Source organism: Artibeus jamaicensis, unplaced genomic scaffold (genome assembly GCF_021234435.1).
Source record: "Artibeus jamaicensis isolate MK-2021 breed Jamaican fruit bat unplaced genomic scaffold, CSHL_Jam_final contig_402, whole genome shotgun sequence".
In the NCBI taxonomy this organism is placed as follows: Eukaryota; Metazoa; Chordata; class Mammalia; order Chiroptera; family Phyllostomidae; genus Artibeus; species Artibeus jamaicensis.
In genome coordinates, this window is record NW_026521818.1 from 2117039 (window position 1) to 2136921 (window position 19883).

Below are 19883 nucleotides of genomic sequence, written 5' to 3' on the forward strand. Positions count from 1 at the left end.
AAAAGGTGCTACATAAATACAAAGTATCGTTATTAAGTATCATTTAAGTAAATGGAAGGCAAAGCATGGAACAAGAATTGCCTGTTGGTGAAAATCTGAGGCGCATATATGGTCCCATAGTGCTTGGATCACACTTACCTGTGAAGGTACTAACATTAACACGAAAATATTTCTGCTGCGGTCTGGAATCTGCAATGAATACATACTAGTAGCATTTTGGTTTTAATTACATATCATATTTCACAGTAGAGACTGAAATTATAGTCCACAAAATTTTATATCACTTAATAGGTGCCAAAATTAGAAAAATGAAAAAAAAACTCTTTTTAACTTCATAGAACTCACACAGCTAAAGTTTCATTTGGTAATAGTAATATTAAGGACATATTGATGACAATGGAAGTTTTAAGTCTCAAGTCACCACCCAACCTTTCAGGCATACGATCTTATTTTCAGTCAGTTCCTAATTATTTATACTAAATGAGAAATGAAGAGCATCTGTCAATCAGGTCTTCAGATCTTCTGACCTACAATAGTCAAGAGATTAGTGAGCGGCAAGTAAGGAGAAAAGGGAGGGTAACCACAGAAACTACCTACTTAAATAATACAAAGGATCAGGAAGGAAGAGGGAAAAAGCCTGGTCAAGGTGAAAGGGGGATTTAGAATTTAGGATATAGGATGTTCAATAACAGCTTTGGAGTAGCAAAAGAACTGGAGAATTTAGGACGGACTTTTTAGAAACCCAATGAAGAGATTCTCTTCAATGTGCTATGAAGGAGGTAAATAAACATTGGGATTCATTTTTAATTCTATTTGTGGGCTGGACACTTTTTAAAAACATGTTCTCTGTGGAAATTGTGCTACCTGGGATTCCGAGATTCACTTGTGTTACAAAGGAATGTAATTGGCTAAAAAACATGATTTATAAGTGTAATCATCCTAGTCAAATGTATCTATTAAAGCTCCTTTCCCTTTTATTACACAAGTCAAAGGAAAATAGTTCCATGTTTTAAAAGCTCTAGTATCTGTTTACAAAACTGCACTTGTCAAATTGAATTATCAGAATTAGTCGGCCCTGGGGAAATATGGATGACGTTAAGCAGCCCCTTTTCCCATCATGTGAACTATCCTTTAAGACATAAAAAACTTTCAATAATGCATATTTTTCTTTGATGCTTTTCAATTGCCTAAATTGAAGTTAATATTTTTAAAAATTAATAAAACAGTGTAAATTCTCTATAAGCCAGAAAATGATTTCAAACAGCAGCAAATTAAGTATCTTAAGACATGCTGAGGTTAAGAGGGAAATTTAAATGTTAGTATGCATTAGACTCGCCTGGACAGTTTATTTCAAATGTGGACTCCAGGATTTAGTACAACTGAATATTCTGACTTACGAGGTCTAACATGGAAATCAGTCATCTGGCCAAAAACGTTTCAGAAGCAGAAGATTCACTAATTAAAATTTGAAAACACTGAGTTGAAGTTTAATTTTAAATAATTGGAGAATATTTGGGGTACACAAAGCTATATATGATGTTTTCAGCAATACTTCATATACATCATACCCTAAAAGATTATCTATTGCAAGCCAGTACTAGATTCACATACACAATTTCAGAACCACATAAAATTTCCACACAAATTTTGATCAGCTCATTATTAAACTTGGCTCTGCATTTTTAACTTCAGAAACCAATGTCCATGTGAATGCTTTTGATAGTATATTTATTATGGTAAATTATTGGCATAGTGTTAAATAATAAAACTGAGGTTATGAAAAAAAGTCATTATTTACATTAGAAAAGTTGAAACTCATTTACCTCTCTGCCTTCTCAACCTTTTCTCACTGGTTTTGACCATGTACATAAGGCAAAAGAGAAATTTACATGATTATTCTGTGAATCAGAATAATGGACCCTTGAGTGTGAATAAGAAAAGCCCAGATTTTCCTTGACAACATTTTTTTCTTCTAAATTATCTGGGTAATTTCCTTGACTTTCCAATTCACATCATCTAAGTATAAACTATCATTATATTTATCACTGACTGGACCTATGTGTTTCAGAAAAATAATATTAGAATCATAAAATTCTATCAGAAAAATTGACCACAACTTATCTACATAGGTATCAGAGTAGTTCTAGTGGAATTTTAAAATTCATATCTCAAAGTATTTAATACATTTTTAAAGCATTGCATAGGTTCATTGTTCCAAATGTTTAGGCATATTTTAATTGGAAAACATTAACACAAAGCTTTGAGCAATTCCCAGACAGGAATCTGGTCCTATGCACTGCTTTATTTCAGAGCCTAAAGTAGTTCTGACAAGTAGTGGGAGTTTAATATGTATTTGTAACAGCATGTGCTACATTGGTAAAGCTTTGTAGATCATCAAAGATCATGTACTCTTTGGGAGGGTCAAGTACATTCATTCTATGTGCAGGGGATGCCTATCACACATCTGTGAACAGAAGGTGGCAAATCATGTCAAGATGTTGTGTAATGTTTACAGTCACAAAAGCAGATCAAAGTATGATTTACTTGTCATTTTGCTTTCATTGCACAGGTAATCGGGAGCTGGTTGATGGTAATTTGAAGTCTTTGTCAAAGCATCATAGTAAACACTCAGCAATATAACAATCAAATCTGTGAAGCATTAGTCCCTTTGTGGGTTACTTACAGAGGATATATATGAGTTCTATGTTCTTTTGACTTAGTCTACATATAACCTCCTCCAATTCTAGAACATTTCTCTCTCTTGCTCCTAAGGTCAGACATCGCATAAAGCCATGGAAGCCAAACACATCATTTCTTTCTAATATGCTCCTTAAGGAAGATGTGAGTCAGATCATGGATGAACTTAGAAGGAGATAAGGTGAGTTCCAGATGCTGTGAATCAGTCAACGGATTCAGTATCTCTCCTGAGCATGGAATCAGTAACAGGGAAGTCTTTGGCAAGTGATAAAACAGAATGGGACACAGGGGAATTTTCCAAATCTGATATTCAAAATGCATTTTTATCATTTGAATGTAATGGTGTAAACTCCCAACACATCAAACACCTGGATTAGAGTACACAAATATAAAACAAAACAAAATATAAATTATTTGCAGTTTACCATTTTTGCATTATCCTTGTCAAAGTTCCCCTCTGTTAGCATAAATAATTGAAACTTTCAAAAATAATTTGTGCCTTAGTATTTAATTGGAAAATAATTGGCTACATTGTGCAATGTTTAAAAATTGGGCTTTCTTGAAATTTAATTGTACTTCTGTGGATATATATTTGGAAGAACATTGTTGGATTCAAGTTACTCTTCTATGTTTATTAGTAATCATGTTAATTTAGTAGGATGTTTAGACAGACTTCTAACCACAGACTTGACCAAATGGTCACATTCGAGCTTCCTGTGAAGTTTGCTATCAACAAAGTTTTATTTTTCTCTTTAAAAATAATATTGGAAGCTCCATTAAAATGGTGCTATTAAGTTATTCATTGACTACCTTCTGCCACAATCCATACAAACAAAAATGAGCCCTGGCTAATGTGATTCAATGGGTTGGGCATTGTCCTACAAATTGAAACATCACTAGTTCAATTTCTGGTCAGGATGCACACCTGGCTTGCTGGCCAAATCTTCAACTGGGAATGTGCGAGCAGCAACCAATTGATGATTCTCTCACATAGCAATGAGCTGAGTTCAAAATAAGGCAATCATCTCCATGAACGAGAAGCACAAAGAAGTCAGTGGAGCAGAAGTGGCAGTGTGTTGGGTTTTCTTTCTTGAAACAAGCAGGAGCAATCAGGAATATACCTGCATACTAAAGAACGTGGAGGCTGAAGCCCATCTCTTCTCTTGAGAACAGGGCCAATATTGGTTTCTATGCCCATGAAAAGAAACCAAAAAAAAGCTGCAATTAAATATTTTCTGAGGTTACAGCTTATATTAAATGTCGTGTCATTTATGGGCTGAATGTTTTCTCCCCAAATTCACATGCTGAAGGCCTACCCCGCAGTACCTCAGAACATGTTTGGAGATGGGGTCTTTAATGAAGGAATTAAGGTTATATAAGATCATTGGAGTTGGTCCTAATCCAACTTGACTGTTATATTTATGAGAAGAGATATGGACACACACTCACTCACTGTGAGTAGAACATGTGAAGACATGTGGAGAAGATGGCCAAGGAGAAGCCTTCAGGAGTAATCAACCCAGCTCACACCTTGATCTTGGACTACTAGCCCACAAAACTGAAAGGAAACCCTTTGCCTCACATGGTCCTCCTTCATGCACATCTGTGTCCCAGTCCCCTCTTTTTATAAGGACACCAGTCGTATTGGTTTAGGGCCCACCCTTATGATCTTAATTACCTCCTCAAAGCCTTTTTTCCGATTACAATCACTTTCTGAGGTACTGGGGGGTTAGGCCTTCAATTTATGAATTCTGGGGCTACCCAATCCAGCCCATAATGCCAGGTTTATCTTCAAATGTAAGAACTGTCCAAAGCCAGGATCAAGCAATGACAACGGAGCTTTCTTCTTGTGACAGCAGCAGAGAAGAGCTGCAGAAGGCAGGCAAGAGTGGGGAGGGGACTGTGGAGACCTGACTTCATGAGTACATCGAAGTCCCTTTGGAGGAGTGCTAACTCACAAACTTGATTAAGCTGCCCCTTAGAAAAACTTGGGAAGTTACTAGGAAACATGAATTCCTGTTGATCTAAACAAATGGAAGCTCAAATTGAACACCAAAAAAAAAAAAAAAACCAAAAAACCACTTTTGTCCCAAGATGGGAAAGCAAAGCAAGACGATCATCATCTCAAAATGTGAGTGCAACTTTCATTGCTAACAGAGATAAAAATGAGAGGTGGGGAAGCTGAGAGGGCAACTAAGAAGCATGGGCATTAAAAGCTGTGGCCCTACTACTTCCTGGACACCACTTAGCTAATCTGTGCTACAGTTTCTGCTTGTGTGTAATGGTAATTTAGCATGGGAGAGGAATGTTGAAACCAGACACTTTTTGTGAGTGAAATTCCTATGTCATATTTTTTAAAATTCCATATAACTTTAAGAATGTAAAAATAAATATAAGCAAAAGGGACACGGAAATGGCCTGGAAATGGCCTTAATTCTTAGACAAATTTAACTGCAGGAAGTGCCCCGTTGCTCACAGAACTGCTCCCCTGATAACTAATCAATATATTTAGGTCAAGAGGACAAATGCAGACAATGAAGAGGAGGCTGAAACTTTCATTCATTTTTTTAAAATTCAGGAAACACTAATGAATATAACAGTAAGTGAAAGACAGATGAGGTGCTGGTACTCACAGTATTTCTATTTATGGCAAATAAGGATAATCTAAGGAGGGTTTGATAGAGGACTATTTACAAAATGATGGTCAAAGTGAAGAGAAACTATAAGCAATAATGCAGTACTCTGGGTCCAGTAATGTACTGCTGTTACCACCGTAAGTCTGAAGGCACAGGGAAAAGGGAAGATACTGGTGGTGGGAATGGAAGCCGTCTGGCCAGGCATCCTATCTCTATATGATGGACTCACGTGAGTCCAGGGCACAGAGGCGCTCATTCCCTTTTACACACACCATATTGGACCCCGCTTCAATTAATGAGCTTTCCAAATATTTGATGTTTTATAGTAATGAACTTCACTCTCAAAAAATTTGGACACTCATAAATGAGAGCAACACTTACAAATTTCAAAGCATTTGCTTCAAACACTTCCGAAGGGTCTCTTATGAAAGGTTGGGAGTTCTTTCTGGCAGGGATTGGTGATAATAACAGCTTAGTAAGGGTGGCTCCCACAGCCTGCGCCTGGGTAAGAAGACTTCAAAAACCCAGATTATGAGTTGAAATTTAGGCTTCCACTAGGAAAGAAAGCCTATAAAAATTATCAAGGCCAGTAAAACGAACCAATATAAACTTTCGTGTCGTTGTTCCAAGTATCCAAAGAAAACATGCCAGTATCGACCTCCCCTCACCACCGCCTTTCTTCTTGTTGCCCCAACATTAACTGCCCTTGCTTTGAGCCAATTACTGAACATTTTTAGAGTATCCATTTGTTCCCTTTGTATATTTTAAATATCTTGAGTACCCTTTAATCCACGAGTCCCGAAGTATTTTATAAACATTAATTTTCCAAACAAATATGTGAGGTTAAAACATAATTATCCCCTTTTTCCCAATTGTCTAAATATAAGAAACTGAAAAATGATAAGAAACCTCAGTCTCCATCTCAGAGCAAGTATGCTGCACAATGAGATTCAGTTTGCCTCCCTGCTAGCGGTCCCTGCAGTTCTCATACCACTGGAAAGAATATGTCAGTCTTTTATTTTTTCATCACCCTACCCGGGTCATGGAGGGGCCTCCTAAGGAAACTGGTGATTGGGGAGCACGTAATGCTCGTATGTGTCAGGCACTGCACTTTAAGGCAGTGATTCTCACACTGCACTGCACATTCAGGTCACCTGGGGAGCTTTGAAATATCCCGCTGCCCTCACTGCCCCCTGTGCCAGTTAAACCAGGAACCTTGGGGATAGGGCCCAGATATCAGATTTTTTTAACTTCCCATGTGATTATAATGTGCAGTCAAATTTGAGAACCAGTGTTTCAAACTCTTACCATTTAAAGTGTGCTAAGCATACCAATAGCATCAGCATCATCCTGGAGCTTCTTGGACCTGCAGAATTTCATGTGCTACCCCAGGCCTCGTGGAACAATGTTCAATTTAATAAGATCCCAAGTGGTTAACACGCACACTGCAATTTGTACCAAAAAAATGCTTTAAATAATTGAATACGCAAATGAGGTCGGTAACACTATCCCTATTTTTTAAAGAAAGAAATGTGTTCAGAAAGGTCATGTACAGCAGGTCCTTGAATAATGTTGTTCCATTCAATATCATTTTGTTATTATGTTAATAGAATTAAAAATTGATTCCCAGCTGGGGCTGTCGGGATGACGTTTATACTTTTTCTCCATGTGTGCGTGTTTTCTCCACGTGCTCCATTTCCTCCCATATCCCAGAGACGTACAGGTGAAATTCACCGGTGTGTCTAAATTGTCTCAGTCGGAGTTAGTGTGGGGGGGTGTGAGTGGCCCTGTGTGGAAGGGCATCTTGTCCGGGGTGTGTTGTGCCTCATGCCTTGAGCTGCTGAGATAGGCTTTAGCTTCCGGCAACCCTGAACTGGAAGAAGCAGGTTGGAAAATAATTATCTCACTTGTTTCTATTAGCCTTTCATAAATATATATATATATATATATATCACATTTGTTTCAGTGTTTAATATTAGAATTGTGTCTTTCTTTAGAAGTTTGGTAATATTTTTGTGACCAGAAATAACTCTGTAGAAATTGAACTTGTACTTACATCAATTAGTATGGGTAAAACTGGTTCTGTTAGAAGTCATTAAGCTTAAAGTCACAGTTGCCAAGAATCTACTGATGACATTAAGTGAAGACAGGGCTGACTGACTTAAAAGTTCATGATTTTTTTAGTTCACCAGTTTCAAACTTGAGAGTGGAGTCACAGACTCTTTTGAAAAGCTCATGAAAGTTTTGAAACCTCACCCAAGATTTAACACAACTATATATATGCATATATATATGCATATATATATATTTGCACTTTGCCTTCCAGGGAACCTACAGGTCCAATATTTTGAATCCTGCCACTGCCTTTTATTCCCCTCCACCCATGTCTCTATGATTTGTGTAACATGAATACTTGATTTCTGTTCAATTTAAAAGGAAATGTATAAAAAAGAATAAGCTTTATCTTACACAGATACGCACACACACAAAGCATTTTCTCTAAATAGCCCAAATACTCTGGGAATTTTACAACCCAAAGTCCTTTCAGACGGCACCTTGACAAAAAGGTAACATTACTCATGGGCTCTTCCACACACCTGTTAGCAGTTGAACCTAATTGTGCAGCAGCTGGTACTGATTTGGAATTCTTTCACTATATCTCATTATTCCTTTTCCATGATTTTTTTTCTGTTTTGGATCTGCTTCTGGGGTTTCTGCACAATGTATATATTTTAAAAGCTAAAAAGACATACTTTGAAAGGACTCTGGAGAGAGACATAAAAGTTACTTCTTTATGTACCATTTTGTAGCTGAATTTATTTGAATTGACAGTGGTGATTATTAGGTATGGAAAAATCTAAGGCGAGCAAAGATTTTTAACTTGTTGGCTATCCTTCATTTTCTATCCTTCAGTTCTCTTTCTAAACTTCATAAACATCTGATTTGCAGATATTTGTGGATTAGAATGCCAAGGAATATTGTCATACAAAGAGAAAGATAATTTTCCTCATTAGAACCCTCTGAAGCAGAAGTACATGTGTACAATGATTGCATCATTGAAGCAAGATGACCTTGATGGAACATTTCAGTGTATAAGCCATTTCAAAAAAAATATGGAGAAGATGGTAAAGGCAGGAGACTTTAAATGTATAAAATAAAAAGAAACTGTGGCATACAAAAAAGCACAAACACACATATGAGATGATCACATATCAGAGTGTATTTGCAAGTCTAATGTGGCTTTTCTTGAGTATACATATGTAGCACAAGACTAGGGACTGTCTTTAAAACCAACATGCCATTTGACATTGGACTGTTAGAGGCAAAACACTGACCAAAGTGTTAAACAATCATGAATCACAGCTTATTAAATAAAATAAACATAGAAATCTTCTTCAATTATATTTAAAATAATCCATAGAAAAAATAAATTATACATAAATTTTATATATAAAAAATTATTTGAAAAAGCACATAAATAATAAACTTCCTGCTTTAAAGAAACTGGAAAATACAGTATATTCTCCTAATTATGCTAAGTTGGAAAAATATTAATTATTTGTAACCACATGGAACAACACAATGCATATTTGAAATAAATACTTGAGAACATAAATGTGGCACTGGAATTAAGTAAAAATTAGGCTTGTGTTCATCTTCATCTAAATGAATTTTCACATTTAAGGACCACGGAGACCTAATAATAATGCCATTTCATCAAGCAGGACCTGCAGGGAGAATTATAAAGTAAGACATTTATGAAAAAAAACTAAGGTTTTATTTATTTATTTTTATAGAGCAGGCAATGGAGGAAGGAAAAGAGGGAGAGAAACATCAGTGTGTGGTTGACTCTCACTTGGCTCCCAGTGTGGACCTGCCCCCAACCCAGGCATGTGTCCTGACTGGGAATCAAACAGGCGACCCTTTGGTTTGCAGCCTGTGCTCAATCCACTGAGCTACACCAGCCAGGGCTCATAAAAAAAAAATTTTGACATGACTTAGATTTCTTAAATCATCCAATAGCAAAGCTCACTAAGATATTCAGTGTCCAAATGAAAGAGAAGTTACAACAGATACCACAGAAATACAAAGGATTGTAAGAAATTACTATGAACAACTACATAACCAGAAATTGGACAACCTAGGCAAAATGAAAAATTTCTAGAAAAATATAGTCTTCCAAAAAGGAGTCAAGAATAAGCAGAAAGCCTGAATAGCCTGATAACAACTAGTGAAACTGAAGTTATAATCAGAAAACTCCCAGCACACAAAAGCCCTAGAGTGAATGGCTTCACAGTTGAATTTTACTGAACATTTAAGGAAGAACTAACTTCTACCTTCTCAATTTATTCCAAAAAATACAAAAAAGGGAAGGCTCCCAAACTTTTTTTATGAGGCTAGTATCATCCTAATTCTAAAACCAGGAAAGACACAACAAAGAAATAAAGCTACAGACCAACATGTCTGATGAATACAGATGCTAAAATCTTCAACAAAATATTGGCAATCCAGCTTCAGCAATACATTAAAATGATCATGCACCATGATCAAGTGGGACTCATCCTAGGGACACAGGGATGGTACAATATTTGCAAATCAATAAATGCAATACATCACATAAGCAAAATGAAGATCAAAAATCACATGTTCATATCAATAGATGCTGAAAAGCATTTGATAAAATCCAGCACTCATTTGTGTTGAAAATACTCAGCTAAGTAGGAATCAAGGGACCATATCTCAAATAATAAAGGCCATATAAGAGAAACCCATAGCCAACATCATGCTCCACATGCAAAAACTAAAATATTTCCCTTTAAGATCAGGAAAGACAAGAGTGTCTGCTTTCACTACTTTTATTCAAAATAGTTTTGGAAGTTCTAGTCACAGTGATCAGATAAGAAAAAGAAATAAAAGGCATCCAGACTGGAAAGGAGTAAGTAAAACTGTCACTATCTGCAGACGACATAATAGTGTGCATAGAAAACCCTATAGTCTCCAACAAAAAAAAAAACTACTCAACATAATAAGTGAATTTGGCAAAACCACAGTATACAGAGTCAATATTCAAAAATCAAAGGCATTTTTGTACATAATGAAATATCAGAAAGAGAAGCTAGAGGGAAGACCCCATTTACTATAGCAATGAGAAAAAGTACCCATTAATAAATTTGACCAAGAAGGTAAAAGACCTGTACTCAGAAAACTATAGAACACTAAAGAACAAAATTAAGGAAGATATGAATAAATGAAAGCACATACCATGTTCATGGATTGAAAGAATTAACGTTATTAAAATGCTCATAGCACCCAAAGCAATATATAAATTTAATTCAATTCCTATTAACATACCAATGGTATATTTCACAGATCTATAAAAAATATTTCAAAAATTTATATGCAACCAAAAAAGACCCCAAATAGCCTCAGCAATCTCGAGAAAGAAGAACAAAGTAGGGGTCATCACAATATCTGACATCAAACTATATTATGATTATGCTATAATCAAAACAGTCTGCTACTGGCGTAAGAACAGACATAGATCAATGGAACAGAATAAATAACCTAGAAATAAACCCACATCTCTATGATCAGTTAATATTTGACAAAGGAGGCATAACATACAATGGGGTAAAAATAGCCTATTCAATAAATGGTGTTGGGAGAACTGGACTGGTAAATGCAAGAAAGTAAAACTAGACCACTAACTTACACCATACACCAGAATAAACTCAAAATGGATAAAAGACTTAAATTTAAGTTGCAACACCATAAAAGTCCTAGAGGAAAACATAGGCAGGAAAATTTCAGATATTCCACACAGCAATATTTTCACTGATGTGTTCTCTAGAGCAAGGGACATAAAGGAAAGAATAGACAAATGAGACTACATCAATTTAAAAACCTTTTGCATGCCTAAACAAAGCATCAGCAAAATAAAAAGAGAACTAAACATATGGGAAAATATATTTGCTAAAGATACCTAGGACAAGGATTTGATCTCCAAAATATATAAAGAACTTGCACAATTCCACACCAGGAAGACAAACAACCCAATTAAAAAAATGGGCAAAGGGCCTGAAGAGACAATTCTCCAAGGAGAACATACAGAGGGCCCAGAGACATGTGAAAGGATACTCAGCATCACTAGCCATCAGAGAGATGCAAATTAAAACCATAATGAGATACCACTTCACACCAATCAGAATGGCCATCATAAATGAAACAAACAACAAGTGCTGGTGAGGATGTGGAGAAAAGGGAACCCTAGTGCACTATTGGAGGAAATGCAGACTGGTGCAGCCACTGTGGAAAACAGTATGGTATTCCCTCAGAAAACTAAAAATTCAACTGCCTTTTGACCCAGCAATTCTGCTGCTGGGAATATACCCTAAAGTATCCCAAATCACCAATTCAAAAGAACTTAGGCACCCCTGTCTAAACATACAGCCAAGTATGTTTTCAATAGCATAGCAGCACTGTTTACAATAGCCAAGTGCTATTTACAATAGCCAAGTGTTGGAAACAGCCTAAGTGACTATTAGTAAATGACTAATGTGACCATTAGTAAATGACTAGATCAGAAAACTTTGCTACATTTACTAATGGAATACTACACAACAGAAAGAAAGAAGGAAGTCCTACCTTTTGCAACAGTATGAATGGAACTGGAGAATATTATGCTAAGTGATATAAGCCAGTCAGTGCAAGACAAATGCCATATAATCTCAGCTATGGGAGGAATCTAGTGAACAAAATAAACTAATGAACGAAATAGAACCACAGGCATGGAATCGTAGAACAGACTGACAGTGACGAGAGGGGAGGGGGAAGAGGGAAGGGGAATACTGGTGGAAAGAAGGGAAAGATACTAGTCAGAGAATCTGTATGAATGACACATGGACATGGACATGGACGATAGTGTGGGAATTGACTGGTAGCAGGTGGTTGGGATGGGTAGAAGAGGGCATAGGGGGAAAATCGGGACAACTGTAATAGGATAATAAAAAATGATTTAAAAAAAGATATTCAGTGCTGTGATCACATACTCATATAGCATGGACTCAAATTTACTCCTACCTGCATAGAAATATCTCCCCCCTTCAGAATCTACTGAAATGTTAATTAATCATGCTTCCATGATACATTTTTCCAGTTTCTCCATGCTTGAGCTGTTCTCCAGTATCATTTTTTTAGTCTTCTCACTCTTCACCAAATGACTGGTGTTCCTCTGAACCCAGCAGATGGTCTTACAAGTACTATTCAGGCTGCTGATAAAGACTGTGGGTCAATGCCATTGAAAGGTGTTGGAAAATATTTTAACCATCTGCCTTTCAGTCTGTAGTTGGTAGTATACATTTCTTCCTCAGCAATAAAAGCAGATAAGTCACTAGAGGTTGTACATTTAACTCAGATCAGAATATTCCCTCTGTAGATGATAATGTGCTTTTGTCATCATGTCAACATATACATCATGTTCTTCTGCACACATATTTAAAACACACAGAGTCTGTGTTCATTATGACAGACAATTTGCATGAATATTTATAACTGCAAGTTGCATAGTTAGAGTCACATTAATTTGCATCACTAATGTAGGAGTTAGGTTTGAATTCACCTATTAGTGTTCTTATAAATCTCAATAATAGATGTAATAGAGGTCCCCTCAGCAATGTGCCCTCAAGTAATTCTGTAACCATAGCAAAAGAAAACATTAAAGTGTCTTGGGACAATTTTCCTTTAACATAGTGTCTCTCTGCCTTGCCAGATATTTATTATGACACTGTGTTTTATGTTTTCATCTTTGTTAATGCAGAATTAGCAATGATATTGGCTTCGGAAGAGCATTGTGTCAAAAGAACGCCCAACTGATGAAGAAAGAACATATTTTCTCACTCATATTAAGGTGAGCAGCATATTTATAATAACTTATCAGAATAAATGCATGCTGACATAAAGGTTGTGATATTCAGTAGAATTAGATAAACATTAACATCTCGTTCACAGTCAAAGTTCTACTTTTGGATGACACTCCAACTGTTGCTAGTGTGAAGGAGCATATATTTTAAAAGACTGAATGAAAACAGAAGGTTAATATTTAAACTATAAACTTGAATCTATATTCCCTTAATTCATAAGATTTACCACATTCTCCTCCCAAATCAAATATCTGAGTGCTGATGAGCCTGACCCCAACAAAGAGGCAGCAAAGTGGTGGGAAAAGTCTGAGTCAGACTTGATTCTAGTTCTGCCTCTGTCACCATTTAGCCATATGACCTTGGACAGGGACCTTAGCATTTGTGGCCTTCTGTTTCCTTTGTGTGAAACCATGTTTGTCGGACCAGAGGATCTCATTTGTCCTTCCAGCTGGGTCCTTCAAAGCATCAGCAACTTTCTAAAGGCTTAAGAGAAAAGAACGAGGCAGCAGCCATTCTGCTCTTATTACCTGGTTATTCATTGTGTTATGGGAAAGCTCATATGAGACAAGATTTGTTAGAATTTTCGGAAATGTGAGGAGTAGGAAGTAATGCAAGACAGTGAGGGATAAAGGCAGAGATGACATTCCACAGTTAATTATCTCTTCACCGGTCTTTGTGCCCTGCCCCTTCTGACTGGGTCCATAATCTTTATCTTATTTATCTTTCCTTTGTTGACCCACTCAGAGTCTCAGCCTCAACCCAAAGGAGGACACCTTTTTAACATGATAACATTTCAAGGGGCAGCACATGATATTTGTAATTTCTCAACCTGTTGGTTGAGAAAATATATTTAATCAACATTTAACGAATGTTCTTTGACTACCCAAGGACTTAATGAAGTGTCAAAACAGATTCATGGAGCTTACACTGTAGTAAGGAAAGGCATATAATAAAATAATTACACAGGCAAAAGTAAAATACAACATGATAAGGACATAAGGAATTTCATAACTTTTATTTTATTAATCACAACACCTCCTACATGCATTTGAAAATAGCATATATGTACACAAGCATATCATTTATTCAGATTATGTTTGGTATATTATTGCAGGTCCTTTGCAATATAACTTCTGCCCCCAGGTTAGAAGTTTCTACATTGTTGTGACTACTATGTCCAATCTTGAATTTGAGCTGATTGAGGACAAAGATCTTTCATATTAATTAAATATTTACCAAGTAAATGTATTGAAATACACTGCTTGCTGCTACCTCAGACAAACGCCATATTAACTTTTCACTCTATTATCTTCACAAAGGTAAATACTGACCAGAGGCAGGGATAGTGGGGCTGAAAAAAGTGATCGACATAAGTCAAGCTAATAGAATCTCCACCATTTTGCATCTGTCCTCTCTGAGATGCATGCCCTCCTCCAGGTTAGGGGACACAGCTGTGGAGGAAATACTCCAGTTTCAACTACCTGAAACCAGAACTGTGACCATGTAATGTAGTTATCCCATGGTCTCTGTCTTCCCCAACCACATCAGCCTGTGTCTCTAACATGCAGCATGGTTCCCACACAATGAATTCTTATTGAATGAACCAGTGGAATGTGAAAAACTAAGCTCCTTGCAATCCAGCATTACAAAGGGATCTTTAGTCCTTTTTCCCATGACAAAACAGACTCTACAGCACTGACAAAAACAAAAAACAAAAAAACATTTAGTATCAGCCACCACCTGGAGACATTGCAAACAGGACTGGAGACCTCACTCACATCAGTTGTCTGTGAAGTGTTCCCAGGACTCCAGGAAAAGGAGAGGACCGGTGGCTGTCCAATGCCTGCTACCCCATTGTGATCAACAGGCTGAGTCTCTCTAATGAAATTCAGTCCTGTTCTCAGTTCCTGAAGGGACAGGAGAAGCCTGTTATTTGTCAGCAGCACTCAGGCTATCAGCTGCCATTTCCAAGGAAGGGTAACAGAAGTCCTTCAAACAGAGCAAAATATGCACACTGGTACCCAACATACACAAAAGAAGGAAATATTAATTTTACAAGGTTAAATTTCTGTTACTGGCCAAAATTCTGGAGCTTTGGAATAAAACTGCCTTACATCTCCAAAGGTCTTTGAGTTTTCAGAGCACTTTTGTATTAGTGATCTTATTTGATGGTCGAAACACCACCACGCAGTAGCAGCTTTTATCTGAGAGGCGAGGATAGTATTCGTGGGGTTAGGCGGCTGCCTGGTGTCCCACAGCAATGAAGAGATGGAACTAGGGAGAGCACCTACACTTCTGACTTTGAACTAGTGCTCTTTCAACATCACATCATGATTGTTATCTTCAAATCGATGAAGATCCTTTTGACCCTGGGATGTGGTTTGGGCACAATCGCTTCCACCTTTGTGATTACTGTCAAACTTGGTTATTGTCTCCAATGCTTGCTATTTAAAATGACCACAGATGGCTAAATCTGAAGGGGTGCAGTTAATAAAAAGGCTGCTGAGAAAAGACCTCTATCTTTTTATATTCCCTCCAATGAAGTCAAGAACAGTTTCAGACAGTGCACAGCTATCCAGTCCTTTCAAGCTATAATACTAAGCTACCTATAAATTAAATAGACAAATAAACAATCTGTCTCTTTCCTTTTAGGGAGAATTGACATTATAACAATTTTCTTCTAAAACCTAAATTTTTCCAACCTCTTATCCACTATGTAGCTTGTTCTGAGAATGCCCTAATTCCCAATGTATTTTTTCACAAACACCAAAATTCAACCTACCTCTTTGTATACCAAAACATTTATATAAAATTCAATAAATTCATAACTTGGCATAAATAAATAGATGGCATTTTCCCTTTCCTCCATAGAATGACATTCTGTACATTATAGGACTACAATTTTTCTTATTTTTACCTCTTCAGCTCTAAGGAAAGGAACATAGAATTTCTAAATGGTTAACAATAATTAATCATACTTAGTTTGCATTTCTATCGGGCTGATTATGTGTATTAGTTATGCACCAGCATAGTGCCGTGTTTAGATAGGTGTTCAATAAATATTTGGTGAATGATTGATGCAATGCTCTGTGAGTACACACTGTCTTTGTCCTGCTGTATGACTTTCAGTAGAGAATACAAAAAGAGAATTATAAAACAGAGAGTAGAGAATTAGGCCTTTGAAGACAAAGATTCTAGTCATTAGCACTATATAATGAAATGACTTAGGGCAAACTGCTTGACTCACCAGGCCTTTAGATTTCTTAATAACAGAATAAGAGTATGAATGAGAATTTAGATGGTCTCTAAGGTTACTGCTAGTGCTAGTATTTTCTAACTGCAGATTGAAAAACTGTCAGCCAGAGCAAAATATCACTATCACCAGAAAATAAATATGGAATGAAGGGGGTCCCAGAAAAAGGTCTTAGCTTCCTAAGTTTAAATGTGCCTCCTGGGGTGGGGGGTTTGCTGGGAAGAACTGTCAAGAGTCTAAATGAAGACAATAGAACTTCCTATAGTCTGAAAGAGATGGCTTTTAGCAAATTACCATCCACCACAGGGCCCTATAAAAGAACTGCAGTGGAGAAAACTACACATAGGCTCCAAGGACAGAGGACCGGTGCTAGGGAAAGCTGAAGTTCCTTTTTCTTTTCATTAACAAAGTAGATAAGGGACAAGGAAAATCTATGACTACTGTTCAGAAGTCCCAGAAGTCGGGGAATGACTAACTTCCTAAGAGTACAAATAGAAGAAAATGTGGGAAAATGGAATTCATGGAAAGAGCACCCAATATAAGGCTCTTAATTTTTTAAGAAACTAGCCGCTCAAATGAGAGTTTCAAACCAGACGCCAAAAAGCTAGATCTGGGATCCAAATAAAAAAGAATTGTGCTCTTACAAAGGCCACAAAGGAGCTGAAACAGGCACGTCAGCCTTAGAGGAGAGGATGGAGAGAGATTGCTAAGGGGACCCCTAACTAGGAGGGGCAACACCTCGAAGCTCAGAGAGTAAGTAATAACCATCTGGAAAAAGGTTATCATTTTATCTGCTTCAGCCTATGATCCTGACAGTCCAGAATTTTCTCCCACTGTCCTACAGCACTTGAAACAGCCGTGCAACTCTGTGTGTGTGAGAATTCTGTGGGCAGGAGCACCACAGGAGCAGAGAAGAATGTGACTCTGAAATATGATCTTCAAAGGGGAGATACTATTTCTTCCTCCAACTCCTATCACAGCCCTTTTCCTTCCTTTGTTCCCTCAGGAACAGCAAAAAAAATTAAATGCTATGTAGGCTACACTTAGGCCTGCCAAGGTATCCCTCAGCTGTGTCTCTGGGGTGGCTGTCTCACCAGCTCATACAGCTACCCACCAAGAAAAGCATGGATCCCACCAAAACCCACTGTGCACCCATATCAATAGGCTATTTTTCAGGGGAAGAGAAAGATGAGCAAGGCCAGGGTTGGTGAAGAACCTCGAGATGGCTGGGCAAAAACATGCTCTGAAAACCATTGACTAGATAGCTTTTGGGGAGATAATATCTTGAGACCAGAAAGCCATTGCTAACTCCCTGAAATCCTACAATGACGCCCTCACCTCCAGGTTAGCTACTCTACCTGAGAATCCACCTTCGATTGACTGGGCTTACTACATGGCTGATATAGCAAAGGCTGGCTTGGTAGATGACTTGGAAAAGAAGTTTAATGTCCTGAAGATTTCTGTGCCAGAGGATAAACATCGTGTCCTGGTGGATGCTGAGAAATAAAAGGTGAAAAGTTGTGCTGAGTGTCTGTCTCGCTCAAAGGCCAGGATTGAGCAATATGAGAAAGAGCTGGAGAAGATGTAGAACATAATTCCACTTGACCAGATGACCACTGAGGATTTGAATGAAGTCTTCCCAGAAACTAAATTAGACAAAAAGAAGTATCTCTACTGGCCTCACAGGCCACTTGAGAATTTATAAACTTGAATCTGGGGGAAAGTTCTGGTCTCTGTATTATAAACTCTGGACATAAAAAATAATTTTATTGAAAAGATGAGCAAAACAGCATAATTACTATGAGAGGCTTCCAATCCAGTGGGGCAACTAAAACAATGAATAACTGAGGCAGAGTAAACACTGTACTATGTGTGAGTTCAAAACAAAGACCTTGTACAGGAAGGGTAGTGATCAGTTCCAGGGTGACTGGAAGGTTGGGGGTCACAAGGAAACTTATCAGAGGCGAGCTCAGAAGGATTTCTCTACATCCTCTGCCACCACCTTCTTCCAAGCTATACTCTTCTCATCTGTTGCATGGAAAGATTCCTCCACTTGTTTCTATTGCCTCTCATCATTTTTCTTCTCAGGGGGCCACAGTGACCTTTTTAAAGTGCTACTCCACTGTTTTCAAAAATTCTAATTATACTAAGCATACAGTTCAAGGTTCTTAATTTGGCTTACAAGGGAGGCTTCACCAGTCTGGCTTCCTTCTACCTCTCTCAGAATGGTCTATCTCAGCCTTGCTGGTTTTCAGTCATTTCTTTCCATATACCTTCCAATCTGCCTTAGTGCTTTTACATTTGCCATGTCTCTGCCTGGAATGTGCTTCACTCTCTTCCCCTTTGCTTAGTTAACTCCTGTACCATCCCCTCAGACATCCTCCCATTTCTTTCCTGACATATCTGCCACCCTTGCTCCCACTAGGTCACTACCTCTAGTTAACTTTTCCTGCAGCACTTTGCGCTTTTCCTTCACAGTACTCACAGTGGTTGATAAATACATGTTTATTTGTGGAATTATTCATTGACAGCTGACACCTCCATACACCATAAGCTCCATGAGGTCAGAAACGATATCTTGCTCTCACTGTTGTATCCACAGCACCTAGCTCAATACAGGCATAGAGTAGGCACTCAGTAGCTACTTCTTGAATGAATTAATGGACATATGAGACCAATCATCCAACTCTTTATCAGAAGAAGGAACTGAAGCTCAGATAGGCAAACAAACTTGTTCTAAGTCCTATGCTACTGAACTACAAAAAGTACTCTTGTCTCCAGACTCTTAATCCATAGTTCTCATCTAATTCTACCACGTGCTCCTGAAGATTATTCAAAGGTCAGGTCATATGCTCCAGTTTTATTGCTGGGACAAAAGGTGATTGAGAAGAAAGACAAAAGGAATTATTCATCGGGTCATATGAACAGTTGAACATAAGAGAAATTGAGAAATGAAAGACTGAAACTCAGAAGGAAAATTGATGAGTGGGTGATGTGGTTAATGCACTGACACACAGATGAGAGACTGATGTGCCTGACTAGTTTGAGATGCACACACGTACAGGCGCAGGGCATAGTGTTCCACAAAGACAGCACATATACCTGGCCAGCACCTAATTAAGAGAAGGGATTTTTAGGGGAATGAGTGGGTGTGCTGCAAAGCACAACGAGGTCAAGTTTTGTTTGACTGATTTTGGATGATGAGTTCTTCCTAGGAGGTGAGGGCGTGGCAGCAAAGGAATAAAGGAACAAGGCAGAATATAGGCGATCTATTAATGCTGTTATATTTGAGATGTTGCATTTAATAAATAATAAGGATGCAGTTGAGTTTTCAGTGTGCCAAGTCTTTAAAAACTGATGGAAGAATTGGAAGCCAGA

General features: G+C 37.6%; 1 pseudogene; it reads left to right on the plus strand.

The window, feature by feature from the left end:
* Positions 1-17727: 17727 nt before the first annotated feature.
* On the plus strand, positions 17728-18210 carry LOC119044761 (ATP synthase subunit d, mitochondrial-like; annotated as a pseudogene).
* The last annotated feature ends 1673 nt before the right edge of the window (positions 18211-19883 follow it).